Below are 23,557 nucleotides of genomic sequence, written 5' to 3'. Positions count from 1 at the left end.
ATGATGCTATAGAATCGAACAGATTTTGTCTAGAACCTCCTTTTAATTGTAGGCAGATGCTGTCTCTGAACCCTAAGCCTTCTAAATTTGTCATATGTCAGATCAAGCAAGTACTTTTTTGTCTCCCAATTTGCAAATAATTGTGCAGAAAACAATATTGACAAAATTTGTTTTTGAAGTGCCATCAACTTTGGGAAAGTGTCTGAATGAGAAGTAAAGAATGTATCAGGAATTGGTATTACTCAGTTGAACAGTTGTGGCAAAAAACAATGCTGCTTCTGTTGTGTGGATGCTCTTGCAAGACAAAGATGTTCCAACAAAACATGTTGGGGTGGGAAGATATACTGTTGGCAACCCCTGTTTTTCTCCCTACAGAATTAAATACAATGTGTAGGGTTTGTGGCTAAAATACAAAAGATACAGAACTGAAATATCAGTTACTTTCCTCCTCTTACTTGTCCATGCACATGTCTGGTTCGGTCTAAAAAAAATAATACCTTCTATTGGTTTCCCAATCTTTCTGTTCTTCTGGAATCTTGCAGTTTTTTTGGAGTCTTAAAAAGCATACAGCTTCCAAAACAGACATACTGTGTGCTGCTATTTCCATCAAAAATTATCTGCAGGATTACCAGGTCACAGGAAATTATGATTCATTTCAAATGGGAACAAAGCCATACTCAGAAATAAGAAAAATACTGTAAAAGGATATTTCTGAGATTCACAACCCTCTCTTACAGTATTCTGGTGAGATTAAAGCTGAAATCAAAATATATAAAGTGAATGTAAATTAAATCCTACATTACTTTGCTTGAATAATTCTGGATGGGCAGAATATGTTCGCTCACATTAAGTAACAAATTGTTATATTCAGAAAATCTGGACAGATGTGTTACTGGATGTATGACATTAAGTGCAAAGGGCAGATGAGCTGATGAAGCCATAATGATAATTTCAGCAACTGTGACCAGAAGTTGAATAATAATGAAAATGCTGTTACATTTGCACTCTTGATTCCTTCCTTCAGATCGGGCCTGGCTGTACCTTTAAGCTCTCTGACAATCACTTTATCTGCTCTGAATACTCAGTATTCTACGCTATCGAAACCTTTGAAAAATACCAGGGAAAACAAATAGAAGAAAATAGTGAATAGTCAGTGGCACTAAACAAATAGCATTCAGCTATTGCTTTCATGATTCCAAAGCTTTAACATTATAGTTTGTTGAGACACAAAAATACATTAACTTCAGCTTCAACATTTTTTTCTATGATAGTAATGGAGTGTTGTTTCAGTGGCACAGAAGTCATTCATAACTGATGCTTTCTTATTTTTTCTCCTATGGCAAAACTTACTGTAGAACAACTTGTAGAAACTAGGATCACAATATGTGATGTGCATGTAAAAAAATCTCTCCTTAAGTATAGTAGAGACTGTGTTGCTTTGCTGACAAGCTACTCTTCAAGCTTTCAAGGCTTTTTCCACCAGAAAAAAAAAAACACTGGGATGGTATGTGAATATATCTGGACTTTTCTTGGAGCTGTTGTGTTTTCAACCTTTTATCTTCACTTTTGATAGGTATACCTTCTTACATATGACAACTTGAAAAGTATAGTTTAATTAATCAGTTGTTGCTTAGATACTGTCATTCTTCTTTGACCTAGAACTGCACTCCTAAATCAAGTTTAGGCAAGTTGGATGAAGCTCTAAAATAGCTTTACAGTAAAAAAAGTCAATCACTGTCAAGACAACACTTTTTCCTTAAAGTTCACATTGAGTTGTTAATTTGATGAAATTTTCTTCTGCTTTCTTTCTGTACGGGGATTAACAGTCCTACTAGCTAGATTACAGAACAGATTATTGTTTCAGGAAAATTTTGACTTTTCTTACAACAAATCAATATATATTTTATTTTTCTTTATTTTATTATTTAATTTTGTTGTTGTTGTCGTTTTGTTTTTAGAAAACAAAACAGATATTCAGCTTCTTATGAATAATATACACAAGTTACTCAACATTAAGTTTGGAAAGCAAATTTAGAGTTTGGTTTCAAAACTAAGTTTTACTTCTGCAAAACATTAGAACAAGTCATTCTTGTTAGCAATGGTACCACACAATGTAGCAGGTAATTTATGTTTCATTGCAGAGGAGACTGTGAGAGAACAATTTGTCTTTAAGCGAAAAACACCAAACATCAGAAATGCTTACGTATAGATATAAGTAGTATATCTTAATATGCTTAATATATGCTTCTGTGTATCATGCTGATAATTGCAATAATGAATATTACCTTTGTAAAATGGAAAACTGAAGGTCACTAATGCTTTACACACAACTGTAACTATGCCTTGTTCAGCTAGCAAGCAGAATGAAAATGGGGAATCTAGAAATTAAAGAGCATACACAGTGCATGCATCAGCTAACTCTAAATAACCTCAGCTTACTAGTTTATTCAACATCAGTTTAATCTCTCAAACATAATTTCAGTGTTGATCTACACATTAAAATGGAGGTGCTCTTTAACAGGAAAAGTTTCAGAGAAAAAATTTTACTTCATCCTTCCTTTTCCTCTTCTTTCAATGTCACTAAGGCAGGACAGGCCAAGAAAAAGGAAAATTTCTGCCTGGAAATGTGAGAATGATCTAATGATCATTGAGTTGTGGAATCATGGAATCACAGAACAGTTTGGGTTGGAAGGGACCTCAAAGCCCACCCAGTTCCAGACCCCTGCTATGGGCTAGTTGACATGCACCAGCTCAGGCTGCTCAGGGCCCCGTCCAACCTGGCCTTGACGTCCATAAAGTAACAGGTGAGCGGTGAATCGGAATCAGAGGTCTGTGTAGAGGTAGATGAAGCAGACTGCAGCAGTCAATCACAGCAAGGTTTCTGCTTGTTTGCTTTTGCTGCTTTGTTTTTCCTCCCTTAGGGAGTTGTGGCAAGAACTTTGTTGTTCAGATTTAAAATCCATTTATCTGACCTAAGCAAGATGGCAATGATGAAAAAGGTATTATTTGACTGCAGGAAAAATGCAGATTTAGTAATTTTGCTTTTGAACACGTTATTATTATGGATTCACAAAACACTGCAAGTGTTCTTAGCTAAAAAGCTTTTTGAATAATTTTGAGCTTTTCAGTAGTACTAACTATACATTTTTTCTTATTATGCAGAAGCTGTAATTTTTGCTGTAGCCTTATGTCGTCTTCTCTTTTTAAAAAAATCACAGAAAAGGTGCTATGGCTTTGACAGATCCATACTCAGAAGCTCATTATTAACTTGTTTTTTTTTGTTTAGTTTTGTTTTTTTAACCAAGCAATTAGAAGGTCCAATCGCACTGATAGTGTAGTTTTTATTATCTTAGGTTGTGCAGAAGAGACAAGTGATGGAAATGAAGAACATTTTCTTCTGAGTTTTAATAGAACCAGATAACAGGACATGTTCCTCCATCTGTGGCCCTCTGCATAATGTATATTCATAAATGACAACTCAATTCACAAAACACAGATGAAAGTTTTGCACAGAAAAAGTAAATTGCTCTTGACTGAATCTCTTCTTTAGTCTGAGAAGTTCAGATTAATGAAATTGCAATGTTAATGCATTAATGTAAATGCATTACATGATATTTATTACCCTTGTCTTGTGGAAGAGAAGGTGAGGGGTAATGGAATTTTTCTCTTGTGGGCATTTTCTAAGGAATGTTTTAAGTTTTCTGTCTGTACTTCTTGGCTATGTCCACCTTCTTTAAAATAAGGCAGCTTTCATCACAACAGAGATAACAGAGGCTGCTGGAAGGTAAAATTGCTTTTGTTCTTCTTCATCACCTTATCAGAAGCCTGTTTCCCGGGAAAAAGAAGGCACTAGAAGTTTATGTGCTTCCTGTGGTGCAGAAATCTCTCTTATTAATAGCCCTAAGCTAGTTTTAGTAACTGATGCTGACATCTGTTATGCCTCTTGCAATCCAGCTCCCTGCCATGAGCTTCTACAGGCTGCTTTTCTGTTCACATGAAACAGAGCTGCAGCTGCAGGGACCACCCTCAGCATAGCAGGCCCTGACCCTGTGGTTTTGTTTGTTTGTTTATTTTGTTTTTTGTTTTGTGTCTGTGTGGGGGGTTGTTTGTTTTTTTGTTTGTTTGTTTTTAAACACAGCTTTTTACCTGTCATTTTTGACTGCTTTTCACTAAGGATTTGTCTGACAAGGTTTGAAGGATTTGATGTCTTCTTTCAGTCTCTGGTTTCAACATAAGCTTTCTGTTTGTGAAGGAAATGCAGTACATGCTGTTTCCTACTAAAGATAACTTCAAGATAGGATTGGAAAAGAAACCTTATAAGGTGGCTTGATGACCAGGAGCAAGGGCTACATCTATCTGGGAGCTCTCTGCATTATTTTTGCAAGAGGACTGTGACATACTGCCAAAAGTTGGATAAGCTGTCATCCGGTGACATGAAAGCTTTACTGATTTTTGATGCATGTCTTTTCTGTGCTTCTTAAATTGTTGTTATAAACATTTGTCGATATATACATTACTGTTGTCTCAGATCCTAGTAACTATTAGATGTGCTGTCCACATATGCTGGTATACTGAGTAACATTGACTGAATCTGAACATTATTAAGTCAGCCTTCTGGTGCTGGTTTTAAAAACAAGTGAATTCGTACACAAGCTTCCCTACCTTATTAAACAGAAGAAGGGAAGGAAAGATTTGCTTAGAAACTGCACTGTGTTAAGATTTAGCTGACAGCTGATTTTGTTTTTACAACTTTTAGAAATGAGTTTGGAATAGAAGGAATCAAAACAGTTTTAGAACTGTATAAATCTTACAGTTGATGCCACAGTTACTTAGCTCATTTTTATACATTGCTATATGAGCTGTGATAATCTTTACCCTGTTCATTATTGACAAACATTTTTTATATATCTGTATGGTGAACATTTATAATGCTTGGGCTTAATACAGCCTGATAGGAGAAAAACAAAAATTATATGAATATCAGCACAGGAAGTTCCACACAAATGTGCGCAAGAACTTCTTTACAGTGAGGTGACGGAGCACTGGAACAGGCTGCCCAGGGAGGTGGTGGAGTCTCCTTCTCTGGAGATGTTCAAGACCTGCCTGGAGGCCTACCTGTGCGACCTGGTGTAGGGAACCTGCTTTGGCAGGGGGGTTGGACACGATGATCCCTGGAGGTCCCTTCCAACCCCTACAATTCGGTGATTCTGTGATTAGACACAAGCAGATGAAAATCAGAACTCTGTTATTTGAAATAATGTTCTATATTATATAAAAAAATACTAGGGTGAATGTAGTATGGAATAATTGTGATCACAGTCAGACTGCTAATGTTCCTTTCTGCATCTTTCAGTCACCTTGATGACACTTCTGAGATAAAGGCAGCAAGTAATTGGGTGAAAGATTCATAATTATTTTTTCCTCTTACTATAATGCCTGCAGCAAGCATGTATTATTGAAGCTATATGCACCAAGGTTCAGAAATCTCTCATCCAAGGAGAGAGCTCCAGGGTGAAGACTTCCCTTGGATTGATAGGAAGGAACTTGCTCTCCATCACTACAAAAGCTAATGATCTAACTACTCTTTTATCGAACTTCCTAATTTTGTAGCCTAAAGATAGCTGCCTAAAAGCAGAATCCACGTTCTGCTCCACTGTTTTGCATTGCTCTGATGGGTTAGTGATTACAGTTTCACCTCATATTGTTAAATGAACTGTGGTGTGTGTGAGACAGTTTGACTTTTTCTAACAACAGCACTTATGGAAAACAGCATTTGTGGAAATCAGCCTTTGGAGCATAAAATCCAGAAGGGTCTTTATTACTAACATTTGTTTAAAAATATGTTCAAATCTTGCTTTTTTAATAATTAGCTCTTTTTTCTTCATTCAGTTTTCCTAATAACCTTTAAGTTAATCTGGAACAGCATCAAGTTATTCAAATGCCTTGGTTACTATTATGTTGTTTGATTTGTGCTATAAAATGTAGGAAGATAATAAAAGTGTGGTAGAATGACTGGGAAGGGAAATCAGACCAAGCAGACAAATATGCAAATTGGTTTAAAAGGGAACAGTCATCAAAAACTTTATGTGAGATATTTTCCTGTGTGTGTGGAAACTATGTGAAAAACAGTGAAAAGAAAAATTATTCTTTCTTTTTAAGACAAAGATGCAGCTCTGCATTTTTGTTGGTAGCTGCATGAGAAGGAGTGACTGGTTGGCATTCCGATAAGCTATCCTAGGCACGGTAGTAACAGGCTAGCCAATTAGACCAGTGACTTCTTGACAGAAGGAGTAAGATCATAGAATCATTGAATAGTTTAAGTTGAAGTGGGTCTTAAAGATTATTCTGCTACAACCCCTCTGCTGTGAGCAGCATTGCCATGATCAGGCTGCACTGGGTCTCATCTGAACTGCCCTCAAACACCCCAAGGGATGAAGAAGCCACAACATATTTGGACAACCTGTACAGTAAAGTGTCTGATTTTTATCAAACTCTCACTTCTCCTGGTTGCTGATGGAGTACAGTAGCAAAGGGCTGACTCCCAGGCTGTGATCAGCTTGTGCCTATTTTCCTGAACATGAAGAGGCTGGTTGCTGAGTACATTGTCAGTTTCTACTTTTCAATCTAATTATTAGCTAAACGCCAGAAATGAGGAGGCTATGAGAAAGATGCCTCTCATGTTCTAGAGAAGAAGCTAATTATCCCAGAAGCTCAAGGAGAAAATAAATCAAGACAAAAGAAAATCAAATTCTCTTCGTTACAAGCCAAACTGTCAAAGAAATGCATAAGACAAAGCAGGGAACCTTTAAAAAAAATATATTAGTCTTGTGTCTAGGCAGGATCAAAACTGTGGAGCTGTCATTATTACAGCATGCTATTAACATGTATCCTTCAAGCCTTTCACTGATGCAGCTTTCATTGTAGGAGTCCCTCTCTTGGCTTCCAGTGCTTCTTTTTCCTTCCAGTTAGAAAAATGTACTTACTCTTGCCAAATTGTGATGCAGTTTAATATTACTCTACACTCTTCATACCTCTGGTGCAGCTTTCCCATGCCTCAGGGTTGTTAACTAGTTTTTCCTTCTCTAGATTAACCAGCCCTGATTACACAAGTGTTTTCTAGATCTTTTTTTTTCTTTCTGTATTTATTTTTTTTTCTTATTTCTGGACTTTCTTCAAGTCTCCAAGATGCAACTTTCTCTGCTTTGGTTATGACACTCTTATGTCATCTACTATGTTACTTTCTTGTTTTGTAGCACAGTGCATTAGTGACTCTAGACTACCTGAGTCAGTTAGCTGACTACTGACTAGTTAATAGTTCTGTAAATCAATTTATGCAGCTGAATATGTCTACTCACACAGTGAATTTTGTTCTTGTTCTTACCAAATTGTTTCTTCTGTATTCAGTAGTTTTTTGCTCCAACTAGTGACATGCTTTGTTTAATCATTTATTTTATCTTCTGGTGTTACTGAGAATTTCTAGCTCAGTGACTACGTAGAATTAAATAAGGGTCCATAGTCTGGGATCACAAATGAAAATAGTGAATTGAGAAAGTTCTGTGTAATTTCACTTGATAGATCGTTTCATTGGTACATGAAGTATAAGTGCATTTTTTTCTCCTAATTTTATACTTGTGTAAGATTTTTTGTCCCTCAATTTGCCAACAGTTCTGCTCTGTAAGACAGGATCCTTGCTTAATTCAAGACATATGTGCTGCATTAACTGCTATTGTCATTAGTACCAGACAAAATTACATATGCAGATGACTCAAAGTTGGGAAGAACTGCCTGGGTGTAGGAAGGGCCTTTCAGAGGAGTCTGGACAGCTGAATTGCTGGGCTGAGGGATGGGACAAAGTTCAGCAAGTCCGAGTGCCGGGTCCTGCGCTTTGGTCACAACAGCTCCAGGCAGTGCTACAGGCTTGGGGTTGAGCAGCTAGAAGGCTGTGCAGAGAGAGACCTGGGGGTTTTGGTCAATGCTTTGCTGAACATGAGCCAGCAGTGTGCCCAGGTGGCCAAAAAGGCCAATGGCATCCTGACTTACATCAGAAATAGAGAAGCCAGTAGCAGCAGGGAGGAGATCATCTCTCTGTACTTAGCTCTGGTGAGGCTGCACCTTGAGAACAGTGTTCAGTTTTTGGCCCCTCACTGCCAGAAAGACATCGATGCCCTGGAGTGTGTCCTGAGAAGGGCAATGAAGCCGTAACAAGTTTGGAACACAAGACTTTTTGGAAACAGTTGAGGGAAGTGGATTTGTTTGGTCTGGAGGAGGCTCAGGGGAGACATTATTGTCCTCTGCATCTACCTGAAAGGAGGTTGTGGCAAGGTGGTAGGTAACAGGATAGGACAAGAGAGGCCTCAAATTGCATGAGGGGAAGGTCGGGTTGGATGTTAGGAAAGGCTTCTCTAAAAGAGTGGTCAGATCCTGGAATGACACGTGGGAGTTGTCCAAGAAATGTATAGATATGGTACTTAGGAACATATTTTAGTCAGCAACATTGGTTGAAGGTGGACAGACAGAGTAGCTGATCTAAGATGTCTTTTCTAACCTTAATGATTCTATGATTCTACAATTCTGTGATTCTGTGATTCTATGAAAGAAGCAAATAAATTTACAAAAGTCTGTACTGTTACTAATGAATTTTGTGTCACTTCTTGCCTCCAATGAACCTACATCAAAGAATCATAAAAAAGAGAAAGGTGTAGAAGGCATCCATCTGATTTAATTATTTCAAGTTGTGTTTTTATTATTTTAAGTTGAGATATGGTTCAAGAGTACTGGTCACAGTTATTCCTACATTCAATTTACCACATTGTTAAAACTTTCCAGTGACATTCATTGCATCATACGCATTACTTGCTTATACTTTCTCTCTGTTGCTAATTTGCAGTAGCTATGAAAAGACTTGTGGATCTGTCTGTGGGAAGAAGATAGCAACAGGCAGGCTCTGGGTTCTGTTTTGAGTCATGAAATAGAATAATTAATAAGTATTTCAATACAAGTCACCAGTATGTCCCTCTGACGACACCAAGCTGAGTGGTGCGGTTGATACGGTGGAAGGAAGGGATGCCATTCAGAGGGACCTCGACAGGCTGGAGGGCTGGGCTCGGGTGAACCTGATGAGGTTCAACATGGCAAAGTGCAAGGTTTTGCATTTGGGCCGGAGGAACCCCAGGCACCTGTACAGGCTGGGAGGAGTGGTCCTTGAGAGCAGCTCGGCAGAGAAGGACCTGGGGGTCCTGATGGACGAGAGACTGAATATGAGCCAGCAGTGCGCTCTGGCAGCTCGAAAGGCAAATGGGATCCTGGGCTCCATCAGGAGAGGGGTGGCCAGCAGGGACAGGGAGGTGATTGTCCCTCTCTACTCGGCTCTTGTGAGGCCCCATCTGGAGTACTGTGTCCAGGTGTGGAGCCCTCAGTACAAGAAAGACATTGAGATTTTGGAAAGGGTCCAGAGGAGGGCGACTAAGATGATCAGGGGGCTGGAGCAGCTCCCCTATGAGGACAGGCTGAGGGAGTTGGGCTTGTTCAGCCTGGAGAAGAGAAGGCTGCGGGGTGACCTCATTGCAGCCTATCAATACCTGAAGGGAACCTACACCCAGGAGGGGAGTAAACTCTTCAAAAGGGCTGACAACAGCAGGACTAGGGGAAATGGTTTTAAGTTGAAGGAGGGAAGATTTAGGTTGGATGTTAGGGGGAAGTTCTTTACTAGGAGAGTGGTTAGGCCCTGGAACGGGCTGCCCAGGGAGGTTGTGGATGCCCCGTCCTTGGACGTGTTCAAGGCCAGGTTGGACGGGGTCCTGGGCAACCTGATCTGAATATGTATGTTTGGTGGCCCTGCTAGGCAGGGGGGTTGGAACTACATGATCCTTGGGGTCCCTTCCAACCCGGGTGATTCTGTGGTTCTGTGATTCTGTATGTCAAGTCTTCTTCCTTAAATGTTCTCAAAACAAATAAATTAAATAAAATAACAGGCACAAAAATAGAGACACTATTCAAAGACAAAAGCTACTCAACATCCTGAAGTGGTTTTAAATAGTACTACATGCAAGGAGTCAAACTGGGAAGAATAATTAAGATTAAATTCTTCCAAATAATGAAACAAACAGAAAAGATCCAAAACTCCATGACAAAACAAAGATCTAGGTTATAATTTCTAAGATTAACTTCTTAAAACTGCTGCAAGGTGTGAAAAAACCTATATTTGCAGATGCAGAATGTAAATACTACATAAGTGCCACAGACAGACAACCAAGTTGAGTTCTCTTGGAAAAGGAGGTTAAGTATCAGAGACCACTTAGCTGGGGAAGAGTAATTTGGCTGAGTTGCACTGAAGGAAGATCTGCTGTCCTTCTGGAGTTGTGTGAAATTTAATTTGCTGTTTCAACAGTTTGTTTACGTAAAAATAATAATAAATGTCTTGTAGAAACAAAATATAGCTCTATTAGTACAGGTCCCTGTGAAAAAATTTTCTCAAATGTTATGCCAGCTACATTCAGCCCATCCCTAAACAAACTTAAGCAAGATTTACGTGATGAATAAGGATCAAAACTCTGTAGAATGGTCCAGTGAAGCTTTATTAAAGCTAAATTAATAGTGAGTTGTCTTCTCAAGCTTTATATATCCGATGTTTATGAAAAGCAATTGATCTTCACTTGTGCTAAGAAGCAATGGTTATAAACGGAAAGATTCTGACTTGAAAAAAACAAACCAAAAACATAACAACACACAAAAAATGGTTGTTATGGCTCAAGAACAGGAGACTACAGATTCTGTGGGATTTCTCTGGTAAAGGCTTTGAAGACATGATTGGATGTAGTGTGACCTGAGGTCACAGCTTGAATTCAGTTCTGAGATAGGGGTGACTGGAGATTGAGCTAGAGAACTCACCTTATCTTTCCCAACTGCTGTGACTGCCTGGGACTGTAGGAGCAAAAAGATCCGACACATAACCTGTATTATAAACAGGTATACAGATCATTACTTAATACTATGAAAAATCTGTGGGAATTCAGCAGGCTGGTATTTTTCATCACGACTGATAATTTGCAAAAGAAAAGATCTTGATAAACTTTTGCATGTATTTCCTCTGTCCATCAATTATAATGCCATTGACATTTCCCAGGTGTGAGGTCACCACAGGTGCCTGAAACAACTGTGGGCACCCTGCTATGGCACATGATGAAGGAGAAAAAGCATTCTGTCTGAAAAATATTTCCAAACTATTAAGAGAGCAAGGATGGAAGATTTGCAGATTATTTGCTAAACAAAGTAGAGGCTAAATTCTTAATGAATATTATTAATAATTGATACTCAGCCAGCTTTGTTTTTAATTTCCATTCCCCTGCTGCGGACTGTGCTTATTCAATCATTTCAGGATACAGGTTGCCAAGTGACCAACTTTTTTCACCTTTGACAGACCTCTAAACATCAGGGAGTTGGATGCATTTCTTCGGAGGCCAGGTTTATTACCTTCTGAAAATAGCATTCCTGCTGTTGCGGCTGTCAGGGACATTGTTGCTGTCCCTGTAAAACACAGCAAGAGTGTGAAATGTGTGAAATGTCTTTGCCAGTCAGGTAGGGAATAAAATTGAGTGTTGCATAGCTGAGCAAACAAAGAGTGAAACCATTTGATGGGAAGGTAAACCTGAAATGGTAATTGCTAATAAAAAGATCCTCTGGTTTCTGATATAATCCAAATGCAGAATGACCAAGGTTTCTTGGTGGGAAAAAATGGTGAGAAGGATTTAGAAATAGCAGGAAAAAGAATAGAGCAATGAGATGATTGCTGTGGACATAAAATCAGTAATTAACTAATTAAATAAAAACTCTTGGCAACTTTGCTTCTGGAAAATGCGCTTCCTACCAAATTCTAAAGCTTGCAGGATATTGGTTGACTCTCAGTTTCCCAATACAAATGAGCTTTATACCACTTAAAATAAATTAATATTGTCATGTGGTGCGAATGTGTCCCTGCAAATGAATTTTCATTTCAATTTAATACAGAAATGAGAAAAACATACAAAAAAAACACAACCTACCACAATTTTTGTAGACAAAAGGAAGTGCTACATGGCATGGATGGACATCCTGGGGAAGGCAGGGGCAGCTGGGGGGAATGCCATTGTTCCTGCCGGGGGAGTTGGTGACACAGATGTTTTGCTTGCATAGGGAGAGTGTGCTAGAAATAGGCCAAAGGAAGTTGGAAGTATTTAAGTAAAATGGAAAGGTGTCTGTTCCAGCTGCTTTCATTCATCCTCTTCCATTCCCTCTAAAGCAGGACTGTTTTTAGCTTTTAAATCTTTCTGAGTTGTCTTGGCAATAATTCTGAATTGGTAGATCAGAATCTCTCCTGAGTTATTTCCCTGTCTTCACTCCTCAGTCATTCACTACGTTTCTCTTTGGCACTATAATACAAAAAAAGTACCTGACCCTTGTCATTTCAGGGTTTCTGTATATTCTCTCCTCACATTTTTGTTCCTAACCGTTTTCTGTTTCTCTCCAAACAGACAGTAGATGCAGGATCTCTCAGTGTCACCATATGGCAGCATCTTTCCAATTTAAAGGTCTTCCAACAGAAGTTCCCTTATAAATGTACGTTTTAATAAAAAGATGAATTTATTGAAACCATTGCTTGGCCCAGACTCGGTGGCTGAACATAAAATACAGTTTGGTCTTCTGTTAAATAGACATGCTTCATGTGGCGTGATGGAGTGGGCCTTCTTTATCTCCTTTCCTGCTGGTGCTCCTGTGCTGTGGTTACTCTAGAAAGTGTGGGAACGGCTTTGGGAAAAAGGAAAGAGCTATGATGAAAAGTGTTTTCTTCATCTCTTTAGCAAATGTGAATTGTTTTAATACTACCTAATTGTTGTACAGTTCGGCAGGTGAGGAGAGCCAGGAGGGGGAAATGCGAGGCAAAGGTGGGCGGAGGTGGGTTGTGAGAGTGGATGTGCTCCCTGTGTTGAGGGGCTTGGAGCTGGGCCTTGGGGCCGGGGGCAGCAGCTGCAGTACCTGTGACAGAGCTGTCATTATACCCTCATGCTTTGAAAGTATTTTATAAAATAAAGGCAGGCTTTTGATGATTATGGGCCTAAATGTTACGTTTTAAAGTGTTAAAATCCTCATTTATGTTTTTTGCATCAGGTAATGAAAATGTACCAATTCAACTGATTGATTACCATCATTTGTAAAATTGCTTTGGGAAGGTGTTTGGTGTGAGTCACTCAAAAATGTGCTTGGTTACGGGACCGAGAGCTTGTAACAATTCAGAAAAGAAGCAACTCTTGTGTTTTCCTTACTTAACGGAAGAAAGTGCAGAATCTTATACAGGACAGGCTTCTAAATACAGAGAAGTCACCTGCCTGAAAAGCAGGAGGAACAAAGTCCTGTCTGAATACTGTATGTCTTTTCATCAGAGTGCTTAAAATGAACGAGTTTGTTTCATTGAAGCAATGCTATATCAATCTGTTAGGGGCTTCAAAAAAAGCTCAGTGACCATGGGGAAAAAGAAAGATAGTTAGGTATGGCTCAAACCACGACAAAGTGGTAGGGGAAAAGTACTTCTGGTGATACTGTTGAACATTAAACCTTTTCTATCCAGTAAAATCTTTCTGGAAACCTTTTTTTTGTTAGGAGCCAAAGTGGCTCAAGGTCATTTTGAGAATGCCAAATGCAGCAGTAACATTTAGCAAAAAAGAATGTAATGTAATTACTTCACACAACGTGAACACTTGTAGTTTTCACGTTATATCTTAAAAATACTTGCTATGAGATTTATTTGCATTAATTCCAATATGCCATTCAAAACTATCTGAAGATGGGCTTCCATGAACTTCCTTTTATACCCCATAGTCTTCAAATAATTTTTCAGTGTTTTCTATAAAACTGCAGCCTGGAGTTTTGTCAGCATCAGCATCAAGGAGAGTAGAATCTCCTTCTAAATGTATTAGTGTTGCTTATGCTGAGTTCAGTTATGCCTGCATGTGAGGACTGTTCTCAAAAGCAGAGGAATGTATTTCACTGCTGCTGAAAAAAGGGCATTGATCTCCATTAATACCTTGTTCTGGTTTTTGTCATGATTGACAAACCTCTTGCTATTTATAATCAAAATGCACACAGTGCTTGTATTCCCCTTGCCAATGAGTCAACAGCAGAAGAATACAGTGGACAGTGGTCCACGGGTGTTAATCAGGCAAAATGCCCCTTGAAATCAATCAGCTTTTCAGTTGTGTAACACTGGTAATTCTGTCCCAGTGCTTGCAGGTTAAGTTCCTTCAGCCGCTTCCCTATTTTCTTGTGATGAGAGCTGCGTTAATCCATGACTAGTCACAGAAACCCACTTGTTCTCACTGGCTGAGAATTTAATTACTGGGATCAGAAGTCTGAAAATGTGGTGCACCTGGCTGTGAAGCCTGTAGAAACATTTTAAAAATGTCACTGACACTTGCAGCAAAGTTATGTTGTGTTCTGTTGATGGGTTAATTTTCACTGGCAGGGCTCATGCAGGAGTACTTCTGTCCTACATCTGGCATACAACAGCCAAGAAAGCACAAGGCAGTCATAAACCTACTTTTATCTTATAACTAAAGGGAATTAAGGGAGCGTGCCCACTCATGACCTGAATAAACTGGTTCTGCTGTATGCTGCAGCAGCATGTAGGTGCAGTATTAATGGAAGCAAGAACTAAAGCTGTAATAAGTGCCAAGGTATTGGAGGACATAATATGTAATGACAGAGAACAGGAATACTTTGCTACACAAAGTAGTAGCTCTCATGGTTTATTAGTCCACTATTCTGTGTTTGAGTCGCATCCTACCAGGACTGTGCTTTGATGCTTTTCAGTACGGATCTTGATGTATTCATGGCAAGGCCTAGAGCACCCTGAGAAATGAGCAAAAAGCAGCACCAGTTGAGGTAAGGAAAAGTCTATTACAAGGTCTTCAGGTTATATTACTTAATACTTAATACTACACGGGGTTGCAGAAGAAATTTTTGTAAATCTGTCACTAGGAAATTTGTGAAAATGTTTTCTTTCATTAAGGGGTTTGTTTTTTAACCAAAACTCCTTAAAATCTAGGAGGTAAAAAAGAGTGAAATCTTGGTGCTGAAATATTATTGACCTGCTAACGTTCAAGTATGGAACTATTCATGACAATATGGAGAGTAAAACATATTGAAATAACTGATTTTCACAGCATAGTGTGGTGTTTTGGAGGACTTTGTAGGAATTTTCTCTCATTTTCATAACGAGCGTTTTGACACTCCTTCACCTCTTCTAAAGGAAACTGTGTGTATTCTGCTTAAATAATTATTGCACTTTTTAGGGGCTCTGTCTTCTTTTTAGTGTTTCCACATCTTCTTTTAGAATAACACACTATTTCTGAACCTGATCTTTAAAAAATATATATATTTTACCAAACTCCCTCTGCAGTGACCTGATAGGTCACTGCAGAATCTTGTATTTGTTATCTACTAAGTGATGAAAATACTCTGGTGATTGTTAGAGCTATCGAGGAGCAGCACCACTGTAGAACTGTCTTCTTCAAATTCACATTAGGAGTTTGATACAGTCTGGCATTGTTCCATGGATTTAATAGATTCATATATTTTAGGGCCACAAGGAGCCATTATGATCAGGATGTCTGGCTTCCCATATAAAATAAAGCTCACCATGCAATACTTCTGTCAATTCCATAACATTTACTTGAATTGGAGCATATGTTGCAAAGAAAAATACTTGCTCTTGTTTTTTAAAACATTAGGGAATGGGTCTTTATTCGTAGACATTTCACCTAGTTAGTTGTTCTAGTGGCTTCTCTGTGTGCAATATATGCAGTGGTTTAACACCAACAGGCAGCAAAGCACCACCACGCTATTCTCTCACTTCCCTTCCCATGAAGGATGGGGAGAAAATAAGGTAAAAAAGTTGAGATAAGGACAGGGAGATCACTCACTGAGAACCTTTATTAGCAGATTAGACTCAGCATAGGGAGATGAATGTAATGTATTGCCTATTGATAACAGACTAAAGCAGTAAGAGCTAAAAGCAAACTAAAAACACTTGCTCATTCATCCACGCTTTTCTGCCTCTTATTCCTCAGCAGTACAGGGCGATGGGGGCTGTGGTCAGACAATAACCCAACATCTCTGCCAATCCGTGGTCACTCACAGCCCCTGCTACTATGGCTTTGCCATGTAAACTCAATCCATTCAGTACAAATTTTCTCAACTAGTTAAATAGCCCGTGTTTTATTTCTGTAGACTTTAGGGCCAGGATCTATTCACATCTGGCCCTGTATCTTGATATCTTGACTTAAAAAGTGCTAAACTGCTTATGCACAAAAAAGTAAAATTTAGGCCAGTTAAGAAGACAAGCCACAAAACACATTTATCTTTGAAGATGGAAGTAAGACTCTATGTACTGCCTGTATGAACTTTGTGTGCTTTTGCATCATGGCAGAAATACCTGCCAGTGAAATAAGTGAGTTTTCACTAGCTGGACTGAATAAGAAATCAAAGTACAGTTAGTTTAACTTTCAAACAGTCTTCATTCTCAAAGGGCAATATTACTATAATGGCTATTGAATTACACACTCCCTATCTCTATCTTGTGCATGTCTTTAAAAGCATCTTGACAAAATTCAGATTCAGGATAGGAGCCTGGGGCATGCAGTCAAATGGTAGACAGCACTGAAGATGACAAGGCTTGTGGCAGAGGGGAGGTTTGTTTCTCTCTGTAAATGTAGGAGGGGTAGATTTACTTGCTGGAGGAAACGTGAGCCTGGGGAACTGGGCTGCTTGACAAAAGGCAAAGGAGAGTGAACTCTCTGATTCTGTTCAGTGGGAAAACTTGGAGTTTCCTCAGGCAGTTGACTGGTGGTTCCCAAAGACTCCTGGGTTAGAAGCAGATCTTTAGGTAAGATGCTAGAGAATATAAAATCTCTGAATGTGAACCAATGGAAGATGGAAGGCAAGAAAATCAGAAGAAACTTAAACTGGATAAATACAGAGGGTGCAGATGGAGTTAAGCTAACTTTTAATTTACTGCTATATTTAATCAGACCCAAAAATTGATTGTTTCCAGCCGTCGGCAGGGAAACTGCATATGCATTACTGAAGATTCTTTTTAGCTGCATCCTAAAGATTCTGGATTAATTAAGTATATCCTCTTGATTACTGGTTGCTGCTTAAGTTTTCATCATCATGTGAATTATTATTTTGTTTTAAATTGTGTAGGATATACACTTCTTCTCCAGTTACATGTGGGTAAATCAAGAGTAAAGTAAATTAGTCAAATTGAGTTAGTGAGGACTTAATAAACAGAACAAATGAAGCTGCATTCAGCTATTTTAATAACATAAACTGAGGAAACATTGGAGAAATTATATGGGACTGTGAACTTCAATAGGACTTAAGTGTATTAGGACTCATGCCTCAGCTTCACCTTATTTTCTGAAGTCACTATTTTATTAAAGTTGACAAAAAAGACCAGCCCAGTCTTGTGAAAACCAATTAAAAAGGTGAAAGGCAGAAATGGGTCACAGAGGTAAGACTGGGAGCACATCTGAAATTATGAGTTCTTTAAAGAAAATTATCACATTCAAACGTTTAACTTAGGGGCTGTTGTTTGTATATAACTGGCTGAACAGTAAGAGGCTGGATTGGTGCTTTGTGTGCCACACAGCTTAGTGGATAAGCTAAAAATCAATTTGCATGATCTTACTGATGTCGATTCAAACAGAAATATGAACTGTGGAAAACTGGACAACTCACCCATCTCTTGAGGTGGGCACTGGAGGGGAGTGACTGTGGGCATGCATGTTGGTGCCTGGAGTCCATTGTGAAGGAAAGAGTATTTTACATAATGCAGAAGTTAGATCACAGAAAATCAAGATTATTTCAATTAATTTAGTTATTGCTATCAGGAAGGACTCAGCATATTTAGTGTATGTTTGGAGGCAGCTAGTGACTGAGTGGGGCATTAGTTTCTAGTGCTTTATTTACTTTGAGAGTTACCTCCATTGTTAAGATTATGAAGAGGGCTTTGTGAGTGAATTCTGTTTGTTCTGTGATGGTTCACTCGAGTTTAGCTGAGATGGGAAGTTATTGTTCTTCTTTTCTTAGATGATAAGACAGGTACAGAAACAAAGAAACTCAGGGCAGAAATCGTAGCAATGACACTAATACACATCTAGCAGGGTGTGCCAGCCTTATCTATAATGATGGGACAGAGTAAGATTTGAGGAATGTTTTCCTCAGGTACAGAGAAGAGTTCTTCGAATCTTGTGTATGAACTCAGAATCTTGTTCTTTTTACTACTGAATCAAACAACAAAAAGTTTGAAAACAGTGGAACTACAGTGTCTCATGCCATGTTAATTTGCCTGTCCAGTGTGGGTTCAAATACACTCGGATTCTTCTTTCATTCAGTAATGGGGCTGTGCCTCTGTCATGGTACAGAAGGGGACTGCTGCATTAGGAGTCACGACCATGGTTCTCTCTAATACTGCGTCTCACATTCTCTGGTTAAGTGGGCTGAATATGTAGTGCTTTGTACCTGCTTGTTTTTCATATAGAAGTTTTATTTTAAAATTGACTCTGGAAATACAGGCTTAGTTATATGTCTGCTCATTTGGATGAAGAATAACTGAAATCAAAGTTGGGGAAACATGAGAGAAGGAAAAGAAGTTTTATGTAGCATATGTTAAATTGAAGCCTGCGGTGAATAATGCTGTGTGATTCTTAGCATACATTTAAAAGAATCTCTGATGCAAATGTTTTGCATGTGTATTGAATCTGTTGTAATTATATGTGATGTTAAATCCAAACAAAAAGAATAAGCGTAAACTGACAAAAGAATTTCAGTTTTGATTGGCTTTGCTGAGGAGGAACAAAGGAATGTTTTTACTGTGTTAAGGAGTACTTCTGATTGAGTCAATTAGAGCTGTTAACATGGATGGCTGAGTGAGAAAAGCATTCATCAGGAACTGAAGAACTAATGGATTACTTTAAAATAAGTCCATAATGTCAATAGAGAGATTCTTTGTTTGGCACAAAGAAGAGTTGAACCTAGCAATTAGCATGGTATTTCTGAGCCCAAGAATAGTTTCTCAAGATTTAGTTCCACTACAATATGAGTCAATCTGCTTAGCACACTGTTAAGCAATCAAAAGATAGCTTTAAAAATTTCTGACAGGTGTTTCTCAGCAGTGAGTTAGTCACTGGCTTACGTGAGAGGTATGAAATGTTGACGACAGTGTGCTGAGAGCAGGCACTGCCAGCACGGTGTCCTCTGCCGTAGTTAGATCCACAGACTTCATACTTTACGAAGTATTACAATCATGCTTGTCTTCAGAGTCACTGCTCTAAAGGGTTGCATGTCTTTAAGTTGCCTGACTTCACAGAATTGCAGAATCATAGAATGGTTTGGGTTGAAAGAGACCTTCAAGATGATGTACTTCCAAGCCCCCTGCTATAGCAGAGATACCTTCCTCTAGACCAGGCTGCCCCATCCAGCCTGGCCTTGAATGCTTCCAGGCATCCACAGCATCACTGGGCAATCTGTTCTAGTGTCTCTCCACCATAACAGTGAAGAATTTTTTTCTAATATCTAGTCTAATTCTACCCTCTTCCATTTTAAAACCATTTCCCCTCACACTGTAGCTACATGCCCTTTATAAAGTCCTTCTCCTTTAGGTCCCCTTCAGGCACTGAAAGGCCTCCCCTTCCCTCCATTCCACCCCCTCCCTTCTCCTACCTGAGATTTGTGCAGCTCTTGTAATCTGATAGATTGGTTAGTGTATAAGAAAGATACTCTCCCTGCGTTGTATTTCCCACACTTCAGATTCTAGACAAGTCTTTTCAAGTATTGCTCCTTTGCTCCTTTTCATTCCTTAAGTAGCTCTGCAGAGGCTGGATAGCTGAGTTGCAGTTTATATACAGACACCCAGGCAATTGAGGTCCTCCTGTGTCTCTTTCTAGCTTCTTCCAGGTATGGATAAGAGCTAACTACAATTCCACTCACCAGATTTGAATAATCCCCCAAAATAACAACTGTTCTTGTACTAGTAATCTTTGATCAAGATAAAAATTCTGTATTAGAAAAAAAATATTTTCTCAGCCACGTTTCATGTATTTTGCATATTTTGATTTATTTGTCAGATAACTAAGGACATCAGAGTGATATATTCATGTGCACAGTAAATTTGCTACCATATGGCAAATATGCTGTGTAAAGCACATAATTTTTGTGTTAAAAATATCTCTGGTACCATAAAAGTCCCTTGGTGGCAATTCGTGAATGGTCAAATGATCTGAGAAGTGAACATATGTATTTTGGACAATCTGTTTTACTTCTGTTTAAAGCTTGACTCCTCACCCATTAGTGTGCCATGGATTTAAATGGACACAGGTCCATGCTGATAGATTGTACTTAAAGAGCACTGAAAGTTGTACACACATGCTCAGAGCAGATGTGAATCTCTTGTTATGCTGAAGCCAGAGGAAGCATGGAGATTTATATCTATCTGAGAGATATAAAGATGTGGCCCAGAGTGCTTGCCCTGGCTGTTTATGGGCAGCAGCATAGAGCACTGGGCACTAAAGTTGGTAGAACATATCTCTTCTGCTGAAAATGGAAGTCAGATGAAACAAAAGATGGTGCAAGGAGAATGGGAATAGGAACTGGACTGCTGACAAAGTGTGAAAAGCCCAGCAGTAAGTGAAATGGGCTGTGAATGAGAACAGTGTCTCTGTAGTACTCAATAGATAAACAAATGAGATGCAAAGTGGGCTACACTTTGCTATATGTTGCTGAATGTTAGGAGCTATTAGAAAAATGACAGAATTAGTTGTCATGTGGCATACCAGTAACCCAAAGGACAGCATGCAGTGCTGGAACTGCGATGCTTTCATGCTTTCGTGGGAATGATTTGCAGGCTTTTGTGCCAAAAAGGAGCTGTGCCATGAATACACTTCCTTGCAGTTCCCATGTGCTGCGGCCTCTAACTTGGAATAGATATTGAGGTAGTACTGGGAGGTGAACAGATCTTATCTTCTGGATACTGAGAAAGAATGAACAAATGCAGACTGATTTGATATTACAGTCATTACAAACATCAGCCTCCTCTTAAATATTTGCTGTTTATGGACTGCCATCAAGCCATTCAGAAAGTTTTGTTTTAGATACAGCTTTCTTTCTGTAAGTTTACAGTGCATGCATTTCTGTGTTTGTTTATAATTTAACTTTGAAGGAAAACTCACTGTGAATACAGTTTTCTGTTTTGTGAAAATAAATTCTCTTCCTGGTGATGCTTTATAATGTTTATAAATAAATATGCTTGTAAACTAAAAATTTCCTAAATTACCTTTCTGAATCCATACTGTTCTCTTTAATTTTTCCATGTGTATTTTTTCTCATTCAGAAGGTTTTTGTTCATAAATAGGAATAGTTCTCTTCTCCTGAGTACGTATATAGACATTGCTCAGTCCTACACACTGTCAACAACAGATACTGTTTCCCATTTCACAGCACCTTTCCCCAGCATGCTAACAGTTTTTTTTCTGTAGTACCCTATGTTAGACTTTGCTTTACTGGTGTTCTTTACTGGAAGCAGTGATAACACTATGCAGTTGTGCACTAACGATAAGCTGAGAGCTTTGTTTTGGTACCTGTGTGTGTGGGCAACAGTGAACAACTCGGTGGAGGTACTGCATTTTGCTGAAAATCCTACAGACTTTTGTGAAGTAAACCTGCCTTTCCCACTCTTTCAATTTATTCTCATTAGCAGGCCACAGTGATTGTTCTTTATCTAATAATTTTCTGTCATTGTGAAAGCATGGCAGGGTACTACTGTAATCTCGATAATGATCACTCTATGTAAACACAGTGTGTGGGGGACATGGAACTCTTGGAGAATGTCTGCTGTTGAGCACATGTTGTAACCATTGGGATGAACAGGCTGGCTAATTCATTTCTTGGATCATGGACCTTTGAAAATTTGCACTTGTTACTCTATGAACAGTGCAAAATCTTGCAGGTGTGCCAGCCTGTTTGGGATTAATTTGTCCATTTGGCATTGGAATGTGAAACAAACTAATTCTTGTAACATGAAACACTTCATGCTATGGAAATCTTTTCTAGCTAGACCTGGTGATTTGACCGGAATGTCTCAGTGAATTGAAGCAAGACTTGTACTTCTTTACTTATCCTGAGAAGTTAGAAAGTGTCTATTTAAAGAAAAAGATAAAAAGTCAGGTCCAGCATTTATTTGTATGAAGAAAAGTGCTGCAGTTAAGTAGCTTTATGTATACATGAAATAACTTGGTGACTGATTACAGCTCTAAATTTTGGAAGCAAAAGACCTTTCTAATAGCTACTGTTTATTATGAATCTGAAGTAGCTGCACACAGTCTTTCTCCCTCTGAATAGTCAGTAAGCTGATGAGAACAGTATTAGAGCATCCTGCAAAATTGCCCTTATTTTGCTGAGAACAAAAATCCTATTAGTGATGAGTTGTAATCACTGAAGGGTTCCTTGTTTGTTCAATTATTTTTCCTCACAAGAAAACTGATATAATCACCCTGCCACGTTCTTAAAATAAAGAATATTTTTTAATATTCTGGCATTACCCTTTATTGTGCTTAATCACCAATTCTTATTCCTCTAAGCTATTAAAAAACAGTGCTCTCTACTTTACCCTGTGTTTTAATGATCATACTATGATGGTTAGAAAAGTACTTCTAATATAAAACAAGGAAATTTTGTGAAGTGATTTTAGGTTATTTTAAAGGATTAAATGCTGCAGATGACAGTTCTGCACTGGCTGTTACAGCACAGCTTTTGCTGCGGTATTTCCACACCCTTCAGTATTCATTTACATGAGAGCAGCGGATTTGAAGTATCAGATTTTTCACTGTTAGACATTTATGCAGTTATGGAATCCTAAACTCCATTATTTCATAACAAACTACTATGCAATATTCAGATCAGGTAACTTCAAATTTGTCTTACATTTAATTAAAATATTATTTATTACATATATAGGCTCTTTACTGGTTTGCTATATATTTTGGCTTTAAATATTCTACACACATGTGATTTAATGTGACTTAATATAATGTTTCCATCCTCCTTTTTCTAAAAAGATTCGCATCTTCTGTACTGTTTGGAAGAAATAGATGTATTTAACATCAGGAGACAGTGTAGAAAACAGGTGTACAGCTTTGAAAGATTGAGCTCAACAACAACATTTAACCCTATAGAAAAGCTTAAACTTTCAGTAAAAATGTAAATTATTCATGCTTTCCTTGAGGATCTTCCTTATATAAAATAGTTTTTCCTCTTCATGAACTCAGAGGGTATTTCCTATTTATAGAGTCAAATGAATGCAAAACAATGTTGAAAAAAACTTCTCTGGTCAAAAGCAGCTTGCAATTCAAATAGGTCAGATTTGCCTGTAGAGAAACAAGGAGGTACTAACCTGGTTATAGGTGGATTCCCTGTAACAGCAGAAGAATACAACTAATGTATTCTATCACATTTAGGAGAATTTTTTCAATTG

The sequence above is a fragment of the Lagopus muta genome, chromosome Z, assembly GCF_023343835.1.
Source record: "Lagopus muta isolate bLagMut1 chromosome Z, bLagMut1 primary, whole genome shotgun sequence".
In the NCBI taxonomy this organism is placed as follows: Eukaryota; Metazoa; Chordata; class Aves; order Galliformes; family Phasianidae; genus Lagopus; species Lagopus muta.
The sequence above is the reverse complement of the archived record's forward strand: the minus strand, read 5'-3'. Positions refer to the sequence as shown.